Genomic DNA, 26,569 nt, shown 5'->3' with positions numbered 1-26,569 from the left:
TTTAAAAGGACAAGCACTGATCCAATTAGACATCAATAGGTCTGGTTATTTATTGATAATAAAATGACTGTCACCTTTGTGGAGTAAAGTAATGTATAAGTACAAGTAAGAATTTCATTAAAGTGAACCAAGAAGCGTTTTAAAAATCCCATTTAAAGGAATATAATACTACTGATGACATACTGAGTCATGTCTTTAATTCACACAAAGCAACAGGTAGCCTCATCTTAATTGGAAATTCATGGACATTGCAAAAACGTGGAAGCGAGCCATTTGAACCAACTAGTCTGATAAAGTATTTTCCTCCATTCCAAGCAAATAGCAGCAATCACATGCATTCACTTTCATTTCATACCACAATATCATCATTTCCTTTATTCACTTAAACATTCTGACCTTGAATGTTGATATTATTTTTGTTCTGAATGCTATTTCTGTAAATTCTCAGGATAAATAGGTTTCTGATGCCCTCATGATTCTACATCTCTGCATTTCAGAAGAATCTACATGAAAAATAGGAAAGAAAGGAACAGGAGGATATATTGAAGAGGGCATGGGGTGGGGTGGCTTGGGTGGAGCATTGGAACTGATATGGCTTAGTGACCTCAATGTTCTATTTTGCATGTATATTCTACTTTTATATTACACATAATTTTGCATTGAGGACCCACTATTCTTCACCCCTCAATCTGCATCTATTCCGTCCTTTCAATATATGGAACAGTTTTATGATATCATCCCATAACCTGTACAAAGTATTTAAGTCTTTCTTTAGTGTTAATTCATAACAGACAAGATTTCAACAAATCTATCATCCCCTTTCTAAAGCCTCTTCTAAGAAGTGGAGCCCAATGAATGAAAACCCTGAAATTAGTAAAGATACTACCAAAAATTGAGAAAGGCAGGATGGGGAGGAAGTAGTTTGCACTAAGTTCAAATTGATTTTGCTGCAATGCTTTAACATAAATTTTTTTATAGAATCCCTATAGTGTGGAAACAGACCATTTGGCCCAACGGGTCCACATCAACAAACATTCCACCCAGACCCATTCCCCTAACCTTGCATTTACCATGTCTAACACACCTATCCTAAACATCTGGGCACTGTAGCATGGTCAATCCACCTAGCCTACACACCTTTGGACTGTGGGAAGAAATCAGAGCACCTGAAGGAAACCCATGCAGACACAGGGAGAATGTGCAAACTCCACATGGACAGTCACCTGATGGTGGAATTGAACCTAGTGCTGTGGGGCAGCAGTGCTAACCACTAAGCCACTGATCTTTCACTTGACTTTCCTTGCTCCTTTTTGACAAACATACTGATCTCACTACTTGTATGATAGAAAGTAGATTCAACTGCCTTAATGACAGTACAGAAATGCCAATCCAGTTTGTTGCTGAATTAAGTATTTTGTAGTACTATAAAATTGAATCTACAAAATTATACCATGTAATAATTTTATGATGGTCATTGACTTATTTAACTCTATCCATATATGTTTTTTGGATGATTATAAAGAGAAAAAGCACAGAAGATGGGTGATTGATTAGTTCAATGTATCGTGAAATGATTGTGATAGCCTGGACAATGATTATCAGACAAGTGAGATGCAATTGACTTGCATGGAAAACAATAAAATGTGAGAACTAATCAAGCCATCAGGATGCCAGCACATTGATATTAGACATATACAATTGTGGGGGTAGAGATGGGGTAGGGTTTTGGAAACTTGATTCTCATCCACTCTGGTAATGATCCAAAATAACTGGATGGCATAGGTCAGTGTTAATCCATGTAAGTGAAGCATAATTTTCCAGTTGGTTCAGAGCAGACTCAGATCTGGAACCAGATGCATCTGCTTTCATTTTGGGGGAAAATGGTTTGCTATGTAAAGTCAAATGTAACTTCCGGAGTTGGCAAGAGCATTGTGGAAGGATTATGTGTACTTTAAAATACTGTTGTGCCATATAATTTGTCTAGTTGGGATGAGCATCTTGCAACATCATGATGTTAAAAAATGTTTTGCATTTGCTATAACTCAATCTATGATGGGTCAGATTTAGCTATCAAAACAACAGTGAGGTGAATTGTCTTCTGTTATTTATGCATTGATGGTAGTGACTTCAACAGTGGGGCAGATCCATGGTTAAATGTAAATATTCTAAATTTGGTGCTCTACCGTAAAAGTTCTGCTTTCTGCTTCCCAATAAAAAAATGGCTTGAAGTTAGTGTGTTTGTGCAGAACATGCAAACTAAAAACTTTCTAAGCAAGTTTAAGCCTTGTTATTTCTAGTATAAAAACCTTTTCAGATTGTGATAATTGTTAATTAGTGCCACTAAATTTTTAGGGTTGAAAATGAACTATTTAAAGATAGATTCTCACTCCTTCATGTATTAATTATTCAAGATTTTCCAAGTGTAAAATTTACATTATTTTTAAATTCTGTCCACTAAATTTGTTTTTCTCTCTTAATCCAATCTTCTTTTGTTGTCTTTATTCGCCTTTCTCTCCCTGGTTTGACATTGAATTCACCTACTCTATTTTACACTTCCTTACTCGAGTCTGACATGTCCTAATGTTTGTTATCACTGTTATTTTCATCAACCATGTTCAGCAATGGAGTAGACAAAGATGTGTTCAGCTAAAGTGTGCAGCGTGAATTCTAAATATTAGCAGATGTTGTTAGTTGCATGGCTGCACCGGAATCTAGATGCATCAGATTTAGTTATCAAAACAAGAGTGAGGTGAATTACTGTGTCCAAATTTGGGCCCCACACCTCAGGAAGGACATACTGGCGCTGGAGTGTGTCCAGCGGAGATTCACACAGATGATCCCTGGAATGGCAGGTTTAACGTACGATGAACGGCTAAGGATCCTGGGATTATATTCATTAGAGTTTAGAAGGTTGAGGGGAGATGTAATAGAAACTTACAAGATAACGTATGACTTAGAAAGGAATGCTGGAAAGTTGTTTCCGTTAGGCGGGGAGACTAGGACCCGTGGGCACAGCCTTAGAATTAGAGGGGGTAAATTTAAAACTGAAATGAGGAGACATTTCTTCAGCCAGAGAGTGGTGGGCCTGCGGAATTCATTGCCACGGAGCACAGCGTAGGCTGGGATGTTAAAGGCAGAGATCGATAAATTCTTGATCTCACAAGGAATCAAGGGCTACAGGGAGAGTGCAGGGAAGTGGAGTTGAAATGCCCATCAGCCATGATTAAATGGCAGAGTGGATTCGATGGGCTGAATGGCCTTACTTCCACTCCTATGTCTTATGGTCTATAGTCTTATTCCTTTTAGGTAAATAATGCTGTTCTGTTTGGCAAAGAAAGCAGACACTCACCAGTGTTTTGAATTTGTCATAGAGTTGGACGAAGAGGACTAAATAAGATTGCCACTTCACAGTTTTTAACAATACAATGATGAGGCGCTTGTGGTTTGGATAACAAAAATCTGCAGGGTGAAATTGAGTAAATGTTAGGATCTGAAGGGTCTGAGCTAAAATGTTGATATATTTTTCTCTTTTGGATGTTGATTGATTTGCTACACATTCTGGTTTTATTTCTAATTTCCTCTTTGCAACCTTACTTCTTTTATCTTCTACTTTTATACTGCATAGCTACTTACTGCTCTTTGTATCAAGGTATTGGATAATTCACAGCTTGTTATTCCTATTGTTTTTGATTAGTAAATTCATGGATATGTCTTCATACTGGAAAAAAAGCAATTTGCTCTGAGAAGATGCCTGAATTTGCCATTCTATATGTTTTACGTGGTTAAGGCAAGATTGTAGCAGGTAAATATAGATCCCTTAAAAATAATGCTTATAATTGGAATGGAAAATTACAAAGAATAAATTAATCAGCTTGTTGACATTACTTATATAAACTGAAAATAATACTGTGCTTTAGCCTCTGATATCAATTTTGAAAACAGTAGAAAAAGCAAGTGAATGGTGGCCCTGTGAGTTAGAGGCAGCAGAAAGAAGACAATGGCATTTACCCTCGCAGAACATAGATGGCCATTGGCAGTTTTTTCCTAAACTGCTGGATATCCCACTTCACGCCAATAACAGCACTGCACTATGCTACTATCTGGGTCTAGGCTGGCTTTGTCCAATGGAGTGTTCTCCTATGGAAATCAGGTAGAAAAGGAGGATCCTTCTCTCCACCAGCATGGCCAGTCTGCAAAGCAGCATTCGTGCTTGTCTTTCTGTGTCATTATGGCTCAGCACCATAATGTGAAGGGCAGTTCCTGGTTGGCAGTCTTTGAAATCTTTGCAGATGGCTTTTAAATATGGTGTCGATGGTGTGAATGCTGAAGGTCCCAGCAACAGCAAGCACTTCCACTTTTCTTGCTGTGCAATTGCATGAAAGGGGCACTGAAGACCCAGGTTGCATAATTAATTAGTAACTCTCAGGGATTTGTTTAACTTCATCTGTGCACTCTGGAGTGTCTTTACAGGGATTCACAATTGCTCTCCATGCCATGGCCTGATATGCTACATTCTCTGACTGATTCTCATTCTCCAGATGAGTTGTACATGTCCTGACTAAATCAGACTATTTTTCTCCCGCACTGTCTAGCAGTTGGCCCTGATATGGTCTACTTATTAGCAGTTAAAACATATCATTTTTCATCTCAGCACCACAGTTTTTAAGGAGGGCCCCCAACAGTTTTCTCTCTCCCATGAGTGCTCAGCTTTGTACCATTCTCCCTCCCTCAATCTTATCCAATTGGTTGGGGATAATTAGTGAACAGTTTCTTCTGGAACATGGGTTTGTGGATCAGCTCATAATTATCACCAAGTGTAGCGCCGTGTTTAATTTATTCAATCTTTGTGCATTTTTAATTGCAGAGGATGTGGGGTTTTTGAATCTCTCCACAAGAATTGTTCAGAGTTCTTTTTGTAAGTAGCTGCTATATTAAGGTCCTAAAGCAGCTTGCTTTCAAACAGCAGATTTATGTCTTTCATATTCCAGCCAGAAGGGTGGCATCGTGGCTCAGTGGTTAGCACTGCTGCCTCACAGCATCAGGGACCAAGGTTTGATTCTCCTCGGATGACTGTCAGTGTGGAGTTTACACATTCTCCTCATGTCTGTGTGGGTTTCCTTCAGGTGCTCCAGTTTCCTCCCACAGTCCAAAGATGTGCAGGTTGGGTGGATTGGCCATGCTCAATTGCCCATAGCGTTCAGGGATATGTAGATTAGGAGGATGGATCTGGGTCTGGGTGGGATGCTCTGAGGCTTGGTGTGGACTTGTTGGGCCAAAGGGCCTGTTTCCACACTATAGGGATTCTATGACAGATCAGGTCACTTCCGGACGACGTGGAATTTTTGACAGTGTGCCGCTGCACTAAGTGGTACACATTTAGGACAGCATTTTGTACTGCCTTGGACTCAGTGGCACTTTCCTCAGGCAAGAGAAAGTATACCATGTGTGCTGTCCTTGAAAACTTACCCTGCAGGATTAAGGCCCAATGTTGGATTGACCACTTTAACTACTATGTTACACAGTTGAAACAGACAACGTTTCTACCTCCTCCTCAATCTTAAGAATTAAATCAATAAACTGAGTTGCCTTGACCCATAATTCTAATCCAGTATTATCTTCAAGGAACACTGTGCACAGTTCCTGCTTGACAGCTGCCTTAGTTCAAACTCCTGAACCTGCTGTTTTCCTGAAATTCTCTCTTCCTTCCTTGCACTTTCCCTTCTTTTGACTTACCTACCTGTACAGGAAAGGCAGGGAATGTTAATGATGATATTCAAGGTCATGCAGCTGTTAAATGAGTCCTGTAAACATTCCCGTATGTGTTGCAGACAACACAATTTTAAAAAAACTTGTTTACTCTACTCGCAAGCAGCTTGTCTTCTACAGCTATTTTTCTACACTAGCCATTTGTTACACTGTGTAAGAGAGTGAGAACTTTGTTCCCAAGATGCGGACTTTGCCTCGGACTGGGATTGTGAACAGTGTTAGGAATGAGCCTGACCCTTCAGTCCAGTGTCGATTGAGGCTCCCTGACGAGCAGAAGGGCGTGTGACTTATTCCTTTTTTAAAACTCTCATTATTATCACTTAATAAATACATATATTTAAGTAAATTGCTGTTGTTGAGTCTTCTCTTAATTATATTTAACCAAATCCAACAGAAACGCTTGGATACACCCATGAAATTCTAAATTTCTGCTGCTTCACTTTTAATCTCTCTGCTGGTACTCTGTTTCATTATCCTCAATGTCTACCTATAAACAGTTTGCCACTCCTTTTGAAATTTCAGGTTTTCTGACTATTACGCAAAATTCTAATCCCAAATGCCACACAAAATCTTTCAACTGCTCGAGGGATAGAACTCTTAAGTCCTCCAACAACTTCTCCCTCCTCTAGTTCTGCCAGGAACAGATTGCCATCAAATATAGACATTCCTATATTGAAGCAATGCAAGCTGAAGTAAGCCTGTTGCAGCTTTTCATTGTCGATATTTGTTTCAAAGTTGCAATTTAACTGCTCTATTATTTTCATTTTATCTCTGGTTCAAATTGCAGCACAAATCCCCAAATTGTTACAAACAAAGGTGGGTGATGTTCTCCACGTTACTATAGTTTCAGATAGACACCCCAAATTGTTAGGCTCCTGAGTTGGGAGGGATAAACTGCGCTCCCCCCCGCTTCTTTATTCATCTGGCCTCTTGGTTGGTTATAACAAAGTTAGTTAAACAGCATCCCTCTGTTGTGCATGCCTTGCTCCCAGGCCAAATAAACTTATTTTTAAAGTGAACCAATTTAACCAAGTTTTCAAGAGCAAATGAAAGATTGAGCTTATTGGTTACTAAATGCAAAAAAAAAGGACACGTCTAGATGCAAATTAGGAATAATATGTTATTTGTAAAAGAAGTTAAAAGTTTTAAAAAAGTCTCTCTTGTGGATCATGAAGAGGAGCAAATGGAATGTTGATTCCACAATTCTTGAATGTGTAGTTAATTGTAATGTTTGCTTTAACACAAGTTGGTTTACAGCACTGAGAGCAAAGGAGTCCTTCTTGTCCTATTTCTCTTTGATTAATTTGCTGTCTGGCTGGCTTGTAGTACTCCAGATCATAGAATTCCAAGGTGTGGAAACAGGCCATTCAGCCCATTGAGTCTGCACCGACCCTCCAACGAGCATTGCACCCAGACCCAGCCCCGACACTATACACACACAGGAATTCTTAGGGAAAAGGGGCAGCACTTATCATGGATCTTAGAACTTATAGTTGAGCACTGTGCTATTGTTTGGATGTAGTGGTGGATTGGAGAGTGCAAGTTGCATCATAGCCATTTTCAAAAGGAAGGCATCTTGAACCTTGTAATTACAGTTAATTCAACATCAGTGGAGGAAACTTTGAATCAGTAATTAAAGATTAATTATTAAAGTATCTAAGTGAAGAAAATTAATTAGAAGCTGCCCATATGGATTTCAAAAAGAACATGCTCGATGGAAGGTTACCTCAGAGTACAATGGGATCTTGATCAGATGGGCCAATGGGCTGATGGAGTTTAATTCATACACATGTGAGGCGCTGCGTTTTGGAAAGGCAAATCAGGGCAGGACTTATATAGTTAATGGTAAGGTCCTGGGAATGTCACTGAACAAAGAGACTTTGGGGTGCCAGTTCACAGTTCCTTGAAAGTGAAGTTGCAGGTAGACTTTAGAAGGATATGGGCCGAATGCTGGCAAATGAGACTAGATTTATTTAAGATATCTGGTCAGCATGCACAAGTTGGATCAAAGGATTTATTTCTGTGCTGTGCATCCCTATGATTCAATGACTATAAATATGAGAAGGACACACTTTATTGTACTTCAGTGGAGAGCTTGTTACGAGTTTCAAAAACTGATGGTGAAAACCATCCCATTCTTATTTCTTCCTTTGAAGCAGATGCTATGACAAAACATTGCGTACGTTTAAGTTCTCGTCTACTTTTGAGAAGACTATGATATTGCTGGTCTCTAATTCCTACATTAAATGGATGCGCATATGAAAAAGGAAAACAAGGATGGCTGCACCACAGTAAACAAATGAACTTGAAACATAAAATGTCAAATAAGGCTAGCTCTCATTCTGTGGTGAGTCAATGTTGCAAGTTGGAATTAAGAAGGGCATCACTGGAATAAATGAGCATTTTGTAACAAATGAGCAGAAACCCTGCAGAATCCAGTAAGTTCCCATTTTCTCATGCTTATCTGTATCACTGGCTTCTACATTTCAGCAGAATGGAATACCTTCGCTTCTTGCGAGCACTATATTTCTTCTTTTTGTATTCAGGCTCTTACACACTATCATAATCTTGATAATAACCATGTTATGCAAGACAGATCAAGTTAAATGGACAAGTTCTGCATGCTGATTAGTGACTCCTTTGAATTTCACATCTTTGCTTACACTGATTATGAATATTTGGAACTGGGCACTATTGTCAATTTTTCTAATGTACTAACCCTTTGAAATCTTTATTCACCTTTAAATTGTTCACCATTTTACCACTCAAAATGGCTTCATCTGCCTAGGCAACAGGTCTGGAATCCCTTTCCTAAATGTTTCTGCCTCTCTTCCTCTCATGGGATTTGACTGAAGAATGTGCAATGGTCCTCTACACCAGTGATCCAGGGTAATCACATCTATGGTAAGTGTATGTGGCTTGAAGAGCTTCAGCTGAGAGTAATTGAGGCTGGAGGCTGGATTACAGGCCCTATGACACATCAGGCAGGGGGAAAAGTAATGTAGACACTTTGTTCTGTGGAGATGTTCATACCCCTCAGGCTGGGCAGACCTTTGGAGATGGTCAATTGTCAGGGGTAAGAGGGAGCGATTACAAGTCAGGCAGGTATAGGGAAAAAAAAAATCAGCAACTTTGTAATTGTAGCAAAAATTGTTACAAAATGTAGCAACTTTGCTCAAAAGATATGAGGTGCTGCAAGGTAGATGGGTGAACTGACCACAGCACCCAGTTGAGGGGAATGATTCAAATTTGGAAAACAATGAGGACAATAGTACTGAGAGAACAGAGTAAATTTGGGAGACAGAGGTCCGCAGCTGGAACCAGAAACTCTAAATTTGCATTGCTTGTTCAGTGTTACCATTAAGGACATCTCCACAAGGCTGGAAAAGAGCTTGCAGCAGAAAGAAAAACATCCAGTTGTTGTGGTCCTCACAGAAGCCAATGACAGAGAGAATTTGAGGATTTAGGGTCCAAATTAAGACACAGAATATCAAAGTTAAGCAATCGCTTCTGAGTTGTTATCTGAGCCAACTGTCCCAGGTTCAGTGAGATTAATGAATTAAATGCATAACTTAAAGAATGGTGTAGGGGTAAGGAGGTTTCCAGTTTTTGGGCATTGTCATTGATACTCAGGGAAGAATGAGTTATTTTGTTGAGAAGGACTCTGATTACACTGCGTTGGTCTTCTGTTCAGGCTATTTGTATAACGGTAAACAAGAAAATGAGGGTAAGTGCTCCTGTGAAAAAGAGATTTAGAAATCCAGAGGGATTTTCAAACCAAAGGGATTTTCAAACCCAAACCATTGCAATTGTATAGAATTGTAGATAAAGCCAATCAGAATTATATAGGAAGGGACAGGGATTTTAAACATAAGTTGTACAGTGAATAAGGTCATCACAAACAATGGAAGTCAAGTAATTAAATTACAGATTCTTTATCAGAAGACAGAAAGCATTTGCAATAAGACAGATGAAGTAAAGGCACAAATAGTTACAAACGTAATTATTGTTATTGAAACATAGTTACTCAAAGACATGGTTACTGATTATCAAAGTTGGAAAAGAATCATGCCAAGGTAAACAGTATTTGTTAAAAACAGAGCAATTGTCAAAGGTAGGTGGATAGTCTTTATAGTAATATCCTTAGGTCATCCTTTACTAAGCGAGGGTTTGGCCTCAGAGGATCATGATGCAAAATCAGCATGGGTGTAAATTAGGAAAAGCAAAAGTCAAAAAAGCATTGGTAGGAGTACTTTACAGGTCCTCTAACAATAGTCATACCATTGGCAAAGAGAGTATTAAACAATACATTGATGAAGCTTATAACAAAGGCAGTGTAATGATTGTGAAAGACTTCATATAGGCAGGGACCATCAAATTGGCAAGGGTGGTCTTAAAGCTTAACTTGTTGAATATTTTGTGACAGTTTCTTGGAGCTAATTTGGAACTAACTTGGGATGAAGCTAGCTAGGTGTTAATATTTTAAAATGAAACAGTGTTAATTAGTAATATTTTAGTGGATGAACCACAGAAACATTTACCATAACACTATGGTATTTCACAGTAAGTTTGAAAATGATATTTTGCATTTCTTTTAGTTTGATCACAGAATGTGATCGTCACTGATGGAGGCAGCATTTGCTTCCCTTCCATAAGTGCCCTCCAGGAAGTGATCTCACACACACACACACACTGCTGAGGGGAATTTACTGGGTGATGCCCCCATGTGACTGCTGCCCTTAACTTCTGGGTGGGACAGGATGCATATTTAGACAATGCTGGCTGAGGAGCCTCGATGAGTTGTTGTACTGCATGTTGTTGATGAGACAGACTGTGGTAGAGGAAAAAAATGTTTAAGGATTGTCTCAGAAGGGATGCCTATCAAACAGGCAGTTATATCTTGGACGGTGTTGAGGTTTGAGCATTGTTGGAGCTTCACTCATCCAGGCGAGTGGACTGTATTCCATTATACTCCTTTTTGTGCCTTGTAGATGGTGGACAGGTTTTGAGCAGTCAGGAAAAGTTCCTTGTTCAACACTTTCATGCTGCCTGAATTTCTTTCAAAAGGAACAGCATTTGATTCCTTTATACTTTTTCTTTTTGTCTGTCACCTGGTCAAAACTCCTCAGGGTCGTTTTCAAAGCCTTTTTGTTTGAATTCTGCACAATGGCTGTTCTTAGCCAGATTTCTTCACACAGTTCAAAGCTCAACATTGTGGTATGTTAATTTTAGGAACGAAGGGTTCCACAAAGCAAAAGAATCGATGAAGCATTGGTCCCATTGAAGTTCTTTCTCAACTGCTGTTACTTTCCAAACTAGAATTCTTACACTTTCTTCTTTTTTGCAACCTCCTGGTGCTTCCATAGTTCTTACATGTCTGGAAATCTCTTGGACATTGTGACCCTATTGTCAGGTACATTACAGCAACCATTGTTTTAGTTTCTTGTATTTGGTCAGAATCAAATTAGCTTTCTTCAAGGAAATTATATTTTTCAAGGAGCAGTAAGTATACAATGGCAGTCTCAGTTTGTGATAAATAAATCTGGAATAAAAACCCATCAGGTTCATTAACATATTTTCAGGAAGGAAATCAGAACTTTGTCCAGCTGAGCTCATATGTCAGCTCAGGGTAAGGTAACCCTGTCAATCTGATTTTTAAAGTGCATAAGAGATTGAACTACAATAGCAACAGTGTAGGAAATCAAAACAATGTTGTTCGTGATTCCCGCAAGTCAGAGGAGGATATATTGGTTAGCTCCCATTTTAGGTAGCTATTAAGAATTGTGGGATTACAACTGCCCAATTGCACTGGGAGACAGTTCTGAGGAAGGGTGACTGGACCCGAAACATTGACTGTTGTTTTCCTTCACAGATGCTGCCAGATCTGCTGAGTTTTTCCAGCAACTTTGTTTTTGTTCCCGATTTACAGCATCAGCACGGCTTTCGTTTTTTTTATTTGCTAAATAACACTGATTTGTACTATGAATTATGCTGGATCCAATTACAGTTTGTCAATTGGGTTTACGATGCATATAATGAAAGCTGCATACATTAAACCACAGGGCTTTTTTTGGCATACAGAAAGAATATGCATTAAAACCACATCTGTTTGAATTCAATAAAACAAGTGACAGCTATTCTCTGGTTAACTTTTCAGAACAATATTTGACTAATCAGAGTCAATTTACATTGAAAAAAACTGACAGTTAATTGTCAATCATCTCATATCTGGAGAATTCTCTTTGGCAATACAGGTAACAATTGGAGTGTACTTGTCAACCAGAGATCACACTCTTCTCAAAGTATAAAATTATTTTCTTTTCCCTCTATACTTGTATTTCTTGCAAAATTGTCCAACTGACTGAAAAAGACACTTCTAATCCTGTAGTGATATTCAAGTTCTGTACTATCAAATGATTGTAATGCACTTAAATGACTTGCTAGCTTGCCAACAGCAGGTTATCCCCCTAACTTCCAATCTGGTTGTGTCCCCTTGTGAAACAAACAAACAGTCCCAGATCAGAGTGCTGAATCTCAGAATAATGGGGTCACACATTTAAGAGAAGGGAGAAGGAATTTCCTCCGATAGGAATAACTGCTGGATTTTTTTTTAAAAACCACACAGTGCTATTGAAGCTAGGTCACTAAGTATATTCAAGGCTGAGACAGCTGACAGAGACAGATTTTTAAAATTGCTAAGGAAATCAAGGGACATGAGGAAAAAAAAACCAGGAAAATGGAATTGAGGGTTATCAGACCAACCATGATCTCATTGAATGGCCTACTTTTGCTCCAGTGTCTAATGATGTTATCCTGGATAAGTGAAAAGTAAACATATTGATGGTGGCTTAGAGTCAAGTTTAATTTTTTTTTCCAGAATTTGTGTGTATATCTTGATTAGTTAAAAATGCTCCCCCCAATGTACTACTGCTACTAAATTTGATTCTTATACACATTAAAAAATGCTTTAATGCTTTTTAAACCAAATGGAGGGGGAAATTTTGGAGTACGCTTTAAGTTCTAGTGATGTAAAACACTTTTCACTTGAAATATGTCTACATAAACAGAAGACTGGAATATGAATTCTTAAATCCATTTCTGGCACAAACCAAGTCCTGAATGATACATAACATACTGCAGATCTATAAATTGCTGATTAGTGGATAATTGGATTTTCCCTGTTAATTCTTCAATGATCAGCATTTTAAAAAATTTATAATTTCCCAACAATACCTGATGGAACAGGGAAATATCCAGAGTAAAGAAAGAGCAAGCTATATCTCTCAGTATCTCTTCAATTCATTCTTTTGTTGTGAAGGCATCCAGAGAAGCTCACTTCACCTTGTAATCTATTAAAAAAAGGAGTGCTTAAATGAAATAAATCCCTGATACTCACTTTATAATCAAAAAGTAATAGTTTGTTTATCCAAATCTAACAGTTAACAAATTAATAGAACTACTAACAGCCAAACAATTCCCCTTTAACTACTAATTATTCCTGAATAAAAGAAAGTCCTAACAGCTTGTTTTTCCAATAGATACAAGACCACTTATCTAAACCAAATTAATTCTAAAAATGCTTAATCTCTTGAAATAACAAGCAGGATAAGTCTTCCAGAATGTTCTTTGCCTTCTCTGCTGTCCTCTAGTCGAGAACATCTTCCTTCACTGAATTCTTGTTTCAGGAATATTTCTTGAGTGCTATAGCATCTTTAAGATTGTACTTACTCAGATTTTAGAGATTTCTTTGAGAAGCCGTGGTTTTTCTCTTAACAGGTACCAGTTTGCTCTAACACCAATTTTCAAATGGCCTCTCTTTTATACCCATGATGACCTGTTAATTTCTTAGAATAGAATTGGACAGAGATCGTCAATATCATCAGATTTAAATTTAATTGGGCTTTGGTATCCAGGGCCTGGTTTAAACTAATTGGTTAAATTCAAAAAACCTGTTAACCTGGTTAAAAATGCTGTTTTGCCTGTTAACAGTACACAATGTTTCAATTTCAAGAATTCTCCGTGCATCTGCTACTGCCTGCAGACATTTTAAAACATCTCCAAGACTAATAAAACACATCCTTTAAAAGGTACCATGCAGTCTTTTCCCCCACCCCTCCACCCCCTGTCATTTTACAAACAAATGACTTCCAATCCACGAATACTATACCATGCCAGAAAACCCTTTGAAGTGGCTTGTTAGACTGTTTCAGAGAAAAGTTAAGAATCAATAACATTTCTTGAGGCAGCATACAGGCCAGACTGGATAAGAACAGGAGATTTCATTCCCTGAAGGGAATTCCTGTTCTTTTTAAGCAACAATGACAGATTTAAATAATTTTAAATTCCATCAGCTGTTGTGGTGTGATGTAACCTAACAATTTGGCCTGTGCTGTTAGTGCAGTGACATTAACACCACATTATGGGCTCCCTACATGTCATTAGTAATATTATCCTTGATTTATTAGTTCAATACTCCATAGCATTAGAGAAGCAAACATAAGCTGTTACTGCGAGGACCTGTTTTGGTTCACCAGTTGACTCATAAGGTAAATTGATCAACAAGCAAAAGGAAACTTGGACTTTATAAAGTGAGCTGTGGAACCTTTAAAGAACACTGGTTTGGCCCCAGTTGGTGTTATGCTCAGCTCTGGGGACACATTTTATTAATGATATCAGAATTTAGAGAGGGTGTAGGAATGTTTTATGATAATAGATTAAGGGATAAAGGAGTTCAATTATGTGGATAAGATTGGTGAAGATGGCACTGTTTACCTGAGAGAAGATGGAGAACTGATTGTGACAGAGGTTGGACCAATGTTCCTGCTAAGTTGCACAGTTATACAGCCACTCTGAGGGCCCATGCATGCCAAATGTTGTGCTGATGCATTAACTTTCAGTTTTAGAAGTCACTGTACATGCAGAAGGAAAAAAATAAAAGGGAATATTAATCAGGACAGAGTATACAGACAAACTGTTCCTATTCCTGAAAGGGTCCAGAACCAGAGGAATCCAATTTAAAAAAAGTGTATAGTTAAAGGACAAATGGTAACATGAAGAAAATCATTTTAAATAAAAACAGGTTGCATGGTTCAGAATAAACTGCCACATAGTACGGTGGAAGCACTTTCAAAACAGAATAACATTTATTCAGAAAAAAAATGCTGAACCACCAGCAGCTGGGACTAAGCATTGCTGAGGGAACTGGCATAGATAAAATGGCTAAATGGCTTCCTCCTGTGTTGTCACCAATGATTCTATTACAAAAAAATGAAAATCCCAATCCTCCAAATTTTGAAACATATACAGTTCTGTACTGAAATGCAATCTAGACCTGATCCCCCCCCCTTTACCTAGATGTATCCCAATTACAGTGCTAAATTACTCACATTTTGATAGCATCAAAAGGTGGGATCTTCACTGTCAAGGATACACATTGAAGGTGACAGCACACATTTAAAAAGGACCTGCCAATATGTAAGCCCTTAGGCGAAACACTTTGGCAGGTTTATACTCAGAACAACCACCAATACTGTGACACTCATTGTGGAAATGCATCATGTCTGCTGGTGAGGGGAAAAAAATGAACTATAATTGCAGGTTTTAAAAGCGAACAGGAAACAGCGTTGCAAAATGTTCTGCTGCAGCAGAACAGCACTGGCCCAGTGTTTTCACACCCGTCATGGCGCAATGCCTTTTTTCCAGCCTTTGGATTCTGTTACAGGAACTAAGACTGCCGCCTCGCCCCTCACCCCCAAATATCCATGCACTGTGACAACGCCCCTTGAAGAATCTTTTTAAAGAACCCAGCTTCGTCCCAGTGATAGCAGAATCTTAATTTCACAATTCTCGTCTCCAGTCATTACCAGGAACTTCCCTTTTTAAAAACGTACATAGATTGATTTTATAATTAATCAGATCCTCAGATTGGGAACTGCTCTGATGTCTGGCAATGTAAGCTCGTTATTTCGCTAAATCATGCTTCCCTTTCTCGGCAGTCAAACAGAGCTGCGTGATTGCGAAAGCTTGTCCAAATCATCTCCCGTTGGTCCGACAAGTTATTTTTTATTTTTTTACCCACCTTTCTTCCACAGAACAGTGAACCGTTCTGTTCATCATGTATGAACTATAGGTATTAGAAGCAAAACCCTCCCTTTCGGCAACTGATTCCATTTTTAGTCATGTTGTGACCTACATGGTGTTACAAACCTGAATCAAATGACGTACAATTGACCAACCCGGAAGTAACAGTTCTTGCACTTTCAGCCTGAAACTGCCTTTTATCGAAGATTACTTCCCGTTTTAACAAACTACGCTTTTTTCTCCTCCTCTCAGCAAGGTATAGTGCGATGACTTTACTTGAGATTAATGAAAATCGGAATAGCGTATAAATTTATTTTCTCTTTAATGAATGTGCTTGTTGGAATGTGATGCTTAGTTGGATTCGATGAGATGGAAATCCTCGCACCTGGAGAGGAAATTAAATTAGGATTGTGCGAAGGATAGTAAAAGAGAGAGTTTTTTTTCCCCTCAACGTTCATGTAGTCTTCTTAACAGTGCAAGAAATGACTTATTTGAATTGTTCTAACGTAAATGTAAATGTATGACCGCATCGCCCTGATTTCTCAAATGTAATCCTTTCTGACTGATCAGATCTCATTGAATGAGAAGCATTCATAGCCTAAAGGTTGGAGGAGGATAGAGCAGCTGTAGAGGGTGACTTTCCTCTAGGTCCAAAAGCCCGCCTTTTAACATAAATTCCCATGTTTGTTAGCTTGTTACTGTTCTCTAGTTTAGGCCTGCTTTGAAAGATTTGAAAAAAGTTTAATATGCAGTCTTTTCGTGTTATAACATTAAACAGTGGAAAGTGAACTTAAAATCTATTTCAAGTTAATGTACTTTGTTTTTATAAACGCCATAGTATTGTTCTTTAATTTTGGCAATTGGGAAAAAGAAACAATACTTTGTATCTATTGAACTCTGATATTTTTTATAGTCATGTACATTTTTTCATTGATCACAAGAACTGAAGCATGGCATGTGATTTATGACAAAACAACGTGTGAATCTGAACTATTTCTGTTGTCTTCTAGACAAATTGTGTCACCGATTTTTGAATTTATTTATTTCATTATTTCTTCTGGAATCAAAATTTAGGTTATAAATCAGAAATATGTTTTTGATTGGGTACAATGTCAAATCTGGTCCCATATGATGAATGATCTTGACTGATTAATCAAGATGCACCAAAGTGTCACTTTTCTCCAGGAAGTATGGTACTAAGAAAAATATGGACAAGCTCATCACATCTTCACTTTTCACAATCTGTGTGGTCAGTTCAACTGCATGTTTTGGAAGAGATTCCAGAATTCACCACTAGTCTGACCTTGTGTATGATACTAGGATATTTAAATCAAATACTTCATATACTAATCTTCAGTGATGCTTCTCACTATGAGAGTACAATCAAACGTGTCTGAAATGTAATGGCTTAAGTATGTACATACTACTAATATTTTCAAGACCTTTAATACATTATCAATTGATCTTTTGTGGTCATCATTCAGCAATTCGGACCCTTTTTGTCACTGATATTCTTGTCCTTGCTCACTTTAGTCTCTTTCTCTGCTTTCCCACAAAATTTTCAGTTCTGCCATTTTTTTCTGGAAGTAAGGTAGGGTTTGAACAAAAACGTGTATCAACCTGTTCAATGTTGCTATCACACCTCTGGAGCAGGTGGAACTTGAACCTGGGCCTCCTGGTCCAGGGGTAGGGACACTGTCTTAAGTGGGCCCTTTGTTGATATTTGGAATGGGTGTTCAGGTTGAATATGCTTCTCACCAATTGTAATCCAAGCCCCAATTGTGTGTGCCTCACTTCAAGTCCACCACATTGACAAACCCTTCATTTTTCTACTGCCTATTTCGCTTGCCTACAGTCCCCCAATGACTATTTATACCACATCTTCCTCTTTAAATAAATGATCTATTGAACCCATTGTTTCTTCCTTTCCTCTTGCTACACGTACGTCTTACTCTTAAAATTGATTTACCAAGACAGAAATACTACACTTGGCGGTAATTTTTCCGTGGTAATTCATGTAATTTATTACATATTCAAACACAATTTCAAACTTTAAATTCCTGAGTTACTCAAATTTCTTAAATATTTATCTCCCTTTTAAATATGTACAATATGATTTTGTGACTATGGGTGTTTGGGATAGTGGATCCTAAGTTATCATACACTTCTGGTGAAGATTGTGGTTTTTTTTCCGGATTAAGTTTTAAACTGACTTCCCTTACCAAAGAAAAGTTTCTTTTCCTCTCTACCCCATTATTTTTGAACATTTTAATCAGATAACTTCCCCATGATTAGAAAATATAATCCAAGATTGTCTGATGTCGCTGAATCCCTCCTGCATGCACCTCATGGTAAACCATCAAGGATGTTCATCAAAACTAATATATCCCCTCTAAGGTGAGCACCCAGAATGAAGTACGACATTCCAATGAGATTTTATGGAACATAGAACACAGAACAGAGAACATTACAGCACAGTACAGGCCCTTCGGCCCTCGATGTTGTGCCGACCTGCCATACCAATCTGAAGCCCATCTAACCTACTCTATTCCATGTACGTCCATATGCTTGTCTAATGACGACTTAAATGTACTTAAAGTTGGCGAATCTACTACCATTGCAGGCAAAGCGTTCCATTCCCTTACTACTCTCTGAGTAAAGAAATTACCTCTGACATCTGTCCTATATCTTTCACCCCTCAATTTAAAGCTATGCCCCCTCATGCTCGCCGTCACCATCCTAGGAAAAAGGCTCTCCCTATCCACCCTATCTAACCCTCTGGTTATTTTATATGTCTCAATTAAGTCACCTCTCAACCTTCTTCTCTCTAACGAAAATAGCCTCAAATCCCTCAGCCTTTCCTTGTAAGACCTTCCCTCCATACCAGGCAACATCCTAGTAAATGTCCTCTTCATCCTTTCCAAAGCTTCCACATCCTTCTTATAATGCGGTGACCAGAACTGTACGCAATACTCCAAGTGCGGCCGCACCAGAGTTTTGTACAGCTGCAGCATAACCTCTTGGTTCCAGAACTCGATCCCTCTGTTAATAAAAGCTAAAACCCTGTATGCCTTCTTAACAGCCCTGTCAACCTGGGTGGCAACTTTCAAGGATCTGTGTACGTGGACACCGAGATCTCTCTGCTCATCTACACTACCAAGAATCTTACTAATAGCCCAGTACTTTGCATTCCGGTTACTCCTACCAAAGTGCATCACCTCACACTTGTCTGCATTAAACTCCATTTGCCACCTCTCAGCCCAGCTCTGCAGCTTATCTATGTCTCTCTGTAACCTACAACATCCTTCGTCACTATCCACAGCTCCACTGACCTTAGTGTCGTCTACAAATTTACTAACCCATCCTTCTACGCCCTCATCCAGGTCATTTATAAAAATGACGAACAGCAGTGGACCCTTGTGGTACACCACTAGTAACTGGACTCCAGGATGAACATTTCCCATCAACCACCATCCTCTGTCTTTCAGCAAGCCAGTTTCTGATCCAAACTGCTATATCTCCCACAATCCCATTCCTCCGCATTTTGTACAATAGCCTACTGTGGGGAACCTTATCGAAAGCCTTGCTGAAATCCATATACACCACATCAACCAGTTTACTCTCATCTACCTGTTTGGTCACCTTCTCAAAGGACTCAATAAGGTTTGTGAGGCATGACCTACCCTTCACAAAACCGTGCTGACTATCCCTAAGCAAATTATTCTTTTCTAGATGATTATAAATCCTATCTGTTTATAACCTTTTCCAACACTTTACCAACAACTGAGGTAAGGCTCACTGGTCTATAATTACCAGGGTTGTCTCTACTCCCCTTCTTGAACAGGGGAACCACATTTGCTATCCTCCAGTCTTCTGGCACTATTCCTGTAGACAATGACGAGTTAAAGATCAATGCCAAAGGTTCGGCAATCTCCTCCCTGGCTTCCCAGAGGATCCTAGGATAAATCCCATCTGGCCCAGGGGACTTATCTATCTTCACCCTCTGTCGGATTTCTAATACCTCTTCCTTCTGAACCTCAATCCCACCTAGTCTAGTAATCTGTATCTCGGTATTCTCCTCGACAACATTGTCGTTTTCTAGAGTGAATACTGTCAAAAAATATTCATTTAGTGCTTCCCCTATCTCCTCTGACTCCACACACAACTTCCCACTACTATCCTTGATCGGCCCTAATCTTACTCTCGAGATTCTTTTATTCCTTAAATACCTATAGAAAGCCTTAGGGTTTACCCTGATCCTATTCGCCAACAACTTTTCATATCTCCTCCTGGCTCTTCTGAGCTCTCTCTTTAGGTCTTTCCCGGCTGCCTTGTAACCCTCAAGCACCCTAACTGAGCCTTCACATCTCATCCTAACAAAAGCCTTCTTCTTCCTCTTGACCAGAGATTCCACTTCCTTCGTAAACCACGGCTCCTGTGCTCTACAGCTTCCTCCCTGCCTGACAGGTATATACTTATCTAGGACACACAGGAGCTTTTCCTTGAATAAGCTCCACATTTCTAATGTGCCCATCTCCTGCAGTTTCCTTCCCCATCCTATGCTCCCTAAATCTTGCCTAATCTTATCATAATTGCCCTTCCCCCAGCTATAACTCTTGCCCAGTGGTATACACCTATCCCTTTCCATCACTAAAATAAACATAACAGAGTTGTGATCGTTATCACCAAAGTGCTCACCTACTTCCAAATCTAACAACTGGCCAGGCTCATTACCCAGTACCAAATCTAATGTGGCTTCACCCCTTGTTGGCCTGTCTACATACTGTCAGGAAGCCCTCCTGCACACACTGAACAACAACTGACCCATCTATAGTACTCGAACTGTAGTGCTCCCAGTCAATATTTGGAAAGTTGAAGTCCCCCATGACAACTGCCCTGTCTCTCTCACTCCTATCGAGAATCATCTTTGCTATCCTTTCCTCTACATATCTGGAACTATTCGGAGGCCTATAGAAAACTCCCAACAGGGTGACCTCTCCTTTCCTGTTTCTAACCTCAGCCCATACTACCTCAGTTGATGAGTCCCCAAACATCCTTTCTGCAACTGTAATACTGTCCTTGACCAACAATGCCACCTTCCTCCCCCCCCCCCCCCCACCCCCAACCTTTACCATCTTCTCTGTTCTTACTGAAACATCTAAATCCCGGAACCTGCAACAACCATTCCCGTCCCTGCTCTATCCATGTCTCCGAAATGGCCACAACATCAAAGTCCCAGGTACCAACCCATGCTGCTAGTTCACCCACCTTATTTAGGATGCTCCTGGTGTTGATGTAGACACGCTTCAAACCAACTTCTTGCTTGCCGGTGTCACCTTGCATCCCTGAAACTTTATTTCGGACCTCCCTACTCTCAACCTTTTCTATACTTGAACTACAATTTTGGTTCCCACCCCCATTTTGGTAGTACTTCCTACATATTCTATATCTATGTTTAACAGCACATTTCCTCTTTTTTTGTACCTGTGAATTTTGTTCACTGAATCCTCAATGCTTCAAAACAGTGCTCCAAACTGCATTTCTTCCACAAAAATCATAGTCATACAGCACAGAACTGCTCCTTCAGGTTATCAAGTCTGCACTGACCTATCTACACTCATCCCACTTCCTAACACTTGGCCTATTTCCTTGAGTATTATGTCATTTCAAGTGCTCATCCATGTTCTTTTCAAAGATTAGGAGGTTTCCTGCCACTGCCATCCTGCCAGGTAGCACATTCGATTCCCATCACCCTTTTGGTGAACAATCATTTCCCAAATCTCCTCTAAACCTCCTGCCGTTCACCTTAAGAGGACATTAATTATTACGAGTGTACTGCCTTATTTCATTTCCACAACTGTTTTCACTTACATATTGCCTTTAAAATTAAGAATAAACTTCAAAGTACTCACAAATCACATAATAAAAATAAATAGATTGTTGAGCCAAAGAAAGGTGCATTCAGAAAAATAATCAAAATTTTGGTCAGAACTGGTTTTAGGGAGGGAATTAAGGAAACAGAGATGGAAGTTTTTCGTGCAGGAAATCTGTCTGGAGCCAAGTTGAATGAAGTCTTGGCCACAAATGGTGTAAAGGGAGGTGAAGTTGCTTAAGAGATCTGAATCATCAGAAGTATGGTGTCAGAAGCACAGCCCAGGTTCATACCAAATACTTAATGGATTTAATGGTTTTGAAGTCTGGTTCAACCTGTGCTGGAGGCGGAATCGGTGAGGGTAAAGAATTTGTAATAGGAATTTAATACTGTTGTTTTAAGCATCACAATGTTTTGCTATATTAAACTGCATTGGCAAATTGACAATATATTGATTGACCCATTTGTAAATTTCTGCTATTTTGAAGGTTCATTATGCTTTGAGGTTGTTGTCATCCCCAAATTTCAATACCTATATTTTTCTGAACCTCCCTTAATTAATTTAAAAATATCCCAAAATGCCCAAAATGTTTCTTCCTATCTTTCAACCAATCTCATACAATGGTGTCATCAATTCTGTATGTTTCAATTTTAACAAGCAATCTATTATATATAACTTTGTTAATTGCCTTTTAAACATTCTCATGTTTGTCAATATCAGAGACCCTTTAAAGTCAAATACAAGAGTCTTCTGTCAATATTTCATTTTGTTTTAACATCACTCTCTGATTATAACCCATCCGTCTCACTACGGTGATAGTAGGAACTGCCAATGCTGGAGAATCTGAGATAACACGGTGTGAAGTTGGATGAACACAGTGGGCCAAGCAGCATCAGAGGAGCAGGAAAGCTTGTCGTTTCAGGTCGGGACCCTTCTTCTTCTGAAGAAGGGTCCCGACCTGAAATGTCAAGCTTTCCTGCTCCTCTGATGTTGCTTGGCCCGCTGTGTTCATCCAGCTTCACACCGTGAAGTCTCACTACTGTGCAGTTGTTCAACGTGAACAGGCCTGCATGACTCCCATGTTCAGCCTGTGAGACCAAGGTCTCAGCTATGGCAGGATGCAGACTGTATTTCTGGTTGAAAGGCCAACCTTGCTCCATAGAACTTTATTCTAGTTGTCTACATTTTGAGCTGTGAAGTTCTCCCCTTCCCCTTTGTACCATTACCATTCCCCTAACAAACCAATATAGCCTGTGAAAAGCAGCCAAGCATTCATAATGACAGTTTCCTGAGGTAAATGTGGATAAATGCAACTGTAACTGCTGGATAAGTTTTTTTTTCCAAGTCTAGTACAAATAGCCTGTTTTTCAATTTTAAAGAACTAGGGATGTAAATAACTTAACATGATGACAATTTGACAAATCTTATTTGCCGTACAAGACCATTTATGTTAACTCTAAAAATCTGTACCTTGCAAACTGTAGGTAAAGGTCTTTGTGACAGGGAAAACGGGGTCTATTGAATGGTCCCATACAGTTTTCTTGATGTGTACATCATGCCTTGACCCTTTTCCCTGCTGGTGAAAACAAGATCTGTTGGAAATAGAGGCTTGTCAAAAATTGGAGTCTCCATGAAAATCTGGCCCTGAGTTCTCAAATTTGTAATGATGGATTCTAACAATTTTCCCATTAAATTAACTCATACAGACCAGTGAGTTTATCTCTTCCTCCTTTCGTTGAATATTTGTGCAGTGCTTATTATCATCTAATTTTCCATAGCTTTCTTGGAAGAAAGCGAATTTTGAAATAAAAATTTCTTGTTCCATCATCTAATTTTAATAATGGTTAAAAAAAACTGGATGTGAATAGAAGCCTGGCTTCCATTGATGCATTTATGGCAACTTTTCCATCCTCATTCATGTTTCTGCATTCCGGCCCATCTAACATGACTACGGGAGATTCACCTTAATGACTTGAATTTCCCATGCACCTCATATTTATCATGTTTTACTTTTCATTTTCAAATCTCAATATTAAAATAACTGCTCTGTTATATTCATATCCTCTAATTGCTATTAAATAATTCTGGTTTGCCAAATTCTTTGTTTTCAAGGACATAAAGTAAATATTTGCTGTTATCCTTTACAGGAAAATCAGATTCTTTATATTCTCCTCTTTTAACCTCTGTGGGCTGAATTTTACCAAACGTGGTTCAGGGTCAATTTCAGGGAGCTTAAGGAGGATTTCCTTCTGTGAAAGGAAGTGAGTTTTCTCATACAATTTCGCACTTCTCATCTCATTATTTATGCTTCACATTTCAATGCACTGCTATCATGCAATCAGCAATAGTGGAATCACCAGTGCCATTTTAGAAGTCCAGTTGAGTGCCAGGCAAAATGCCGCCAGCATGAATAATTCTTCACAGCGCATGTAGTGGATGGAAATGAAAAAATCTCTGAGGGCACATTGGTGCTATGGGTGGCACTTCGTTGGAAATCCAAGCTCACAGTGATAAATATATTGCTATTTAATGTCAAGATCTGTCTGATTGTTGACTGTCACTGTAACTGCAGCAATAATTGACTTACACAAGCTACCCATCCATAGTTGTATACCTTGTTAGAACCCCGTTCAAGTGAGTGTTCCTCTTTCTCTAATGCCTGCAGCATAACATCTTGACATTATCAATTTGGAAGCATTGCATTTTGGAAAACCTTCAAATGGTTGAAAATATTTCTCTTGAACAATAGCAAAAACAAAGATAAAACAAACAATCAGCTTGCCTTTTGAGCAGTAGAAATCCATATTGATTTGTGCAACACAAGCAATACAAATACAGTAGGAGATTGTAAGGGTGCTGGAATACTGAACCTTGCCCCCGCCCTCCCATCACAAAAGGTAGCACTGTATATAAGAGATAGTAAGGTGTACAGCTGGATGTTCACAGCAGGCCAAGCAGCATCAGAGGAGCAGAAAAACTGATGTTTTGATCTGGATCTCTCTCTCTCTCTTTTTCTCCCCTCCGACCCCACCCCGACCCCCAGAAAAAGACCCTTTTGAAGAAGGTCCAGACCCGAAACGTCAGCTTTGCACCTCCTCTGATGCTGCTTGGCCTGCTATGTTCATCCAACTTTACACCTTGTTATCTCTGATTCTCCAGTATTGGCAGTTCCTACTATCACTGTAAAGAAGAGTATTGGTGAATACTTAGTGTTCAAGATGAGAGGAAATCAGCTCCTTGACCTTGTGCAACCAATGAGATCTTGGATTGAGCTGGTCAAGACTGCATGTACCTAGGGCTTGTGTCCCACATATTTGGACACTGTTCATGCTTCACATGCAGGTTTTTTATGATTAAAGATGTCTTCAACCCTTATGGTATAAGTGCCTGCTTAATGCCCCTGAGGGGCCTCTCATCACTCACAAGAAGAGCCCATATGGCCAAGCAGTTTAAAAAAAATCACTGATCTGCTCACATGGGGTATGGAGGCAGCCATTTTACATTTCCATTCTGAATGTGCATTTCAGATGATGAATGAAAGTCTCCACAGATTGGTCTTGGCCATGCGAGTCAGTAGCTCAGTCTCACGATGCAGGGATGCAACCAAATCTTCATGTTCCTTTTTTCCTTGCATTCCTTGCTGACCCCATCAATTCTAACCTTCAAAACATGCCCAACTACCCCTTTTGATTAAATCCTAATCTCCCAACATTACCCCTGTGCTCCTGCTGCTGTCACCTGCTGTGGGTGTGATATTGATGTAGCATAGTGCAGTACAGCAACATGCCCACATCCTTGTTTGTTCACAGACTCCTGTGGCCAGCTGCTTTGTTTAGTGTCGGCACTAAACTGTAAAGCATGAAGTCTGTAGAGCTTTAAGGTTTGAATGAGGTGGAAGAGTGCAAAAAGGCCAAGCAATGATGCTGTGAGCATCCAGGTAGGCATGAAATGAATGAATTCAAAGAGAGTGAGTGAAGATCCGTGAAGTACACCCTGCTGTGGGCATGAACTAGGTGCCAGTTCCTGTGTGCAAAGCAGCATTAAAATGAAAGGTGTTTGTTTGCTCCAAAGAGCTGCATTACATAGAAACATGGTAGCAGAAAATAGGTTCAGAGAAAGTAGGAACTGCAGATGCTGGAGAATCTGAGATAATAAGGTGTAGAGCTGGATGAACACAGCAGGTCAAGCAGCATCAGAGGAACAGGAAGCCTGACGTTTCGGGCCTAGACCAAAACGTTAGCCTTCCTGCTTTGATGCCTCTTGGCTTACTGTGTTCATCCAGCTCTATGCCTTGTTATAACAGAAAATGGGAACAGGAGTAGTCTATTCAACCCTTCAAACCTGTACTACCATTCAGTAGAAATGGAGAACTGTATTCTATGTGGATCAGAGACATGCCGTCATATTTTTTGAGGCTGGAGCCATTCTTATGTAAATCTCTGTGGACAGGGAGTGCCAATGGCCATTGCCCACAGAACATATCCCGAGATGTTGGAATTTGTTGACCAAAATGAAGGCTTGGAGGAGCAACTGACTGTGGAGTGGCCAGATACACGCTCTGTCTTCCACGTTGGAAATTGTTGAAGTCTAGTTTCTCTTCACCACATGGACAGATAGGAAATTGCATATAAATCAGGTGAGTATCAGGCACTAATAAGGTGTAAGTGCATGAAAATAGGTCTCTCTCTGCTCACTAGTGAGATTCTCATCTTGCCATTCAAACTTTGATTTCAAGATTAGACCTTTCAATGTCAGCAATATAATATTTCTGATCATGCCTTACTTTTTCAATTGACCCACCATTGGGTACATCATTCAGGGGCTGGGAAAATTCAGTCCCATGTTTCTTT

At 39.4% G+C, this 26,569-nt stretch overlaps 1 protein-coding gene and 1 long non-coding RNA gene across 11 annotated transcripts in view; one reads left to right on the top strand and one right to left on the bottom strand.

The window, feature by feature from the left end:
- The window catches only part of LOC125451577 (uncharacterized), a 61,612-nt gene extending 45,621 nt beyond the window's left edge, over nt 1–15,991 (bottom strand). For 2 of the 4 annotated variants that reach the window (XR_009445747.1, XR_007247323.2), the window contains exons 1-2: nt 15,845–15,991; nt 13,000–13,115 (exon numbers count right to left, since the gene is read on the bottom strand). This is a non-coding gene — a long non-coding RNA (uncharacterized LOC125451577). The remainder of the gene's footprint in view (nt 1–12,999; nt 13,116–15,844) is intronic. The other 2 variants (XR_007247324.2, XR_007247325.2) reach the window with 1 other exon arrangement.
- Nucleotides 15,622–26,569, top strand: part of LOC125451575 (CYFIP-related Rac1 interactor B) — a 178,687-nt gene continuing 167,739 nt past the window's right edge. For 3 of the 7 annotated variants that reach the window (XM_059645977.1, XM_048528831.2, XM_048528835.2), the window contains exon 1: nt 15,636–16,102. The gene's annotated coding sequence lies outside the window, so the exon portion shown is untranslated. Of the gene's footprint in view, nt 16,103–26,333; nt 26,356–26,569 lie in introns of those variants that run through there. The other 4 variants (XM_059645975.1, XM_059645980.1, XM_059645979.1 and 1 more) reach the window with 4 other exon arrangements.

The sequence above is a fragment of the Stegostoma tigrinum genome, chromosome 5, assembly GCF_030684315.1.
Source record: "Stegostoma tigrinum isolate sSteTig4 chromosome 5, sSteTig4.hap1, whole genome shotgun sequence".
NCBI lineage: Eukaryota > Metazoa > Chordata > Chondrichthyes > Orectolobiformes > Stegostomatidae > Stegostoma > Stegostoma tigrinum.
This window is presented reverse-complemented; position numbering and strand designations above follow the sequence as displayed.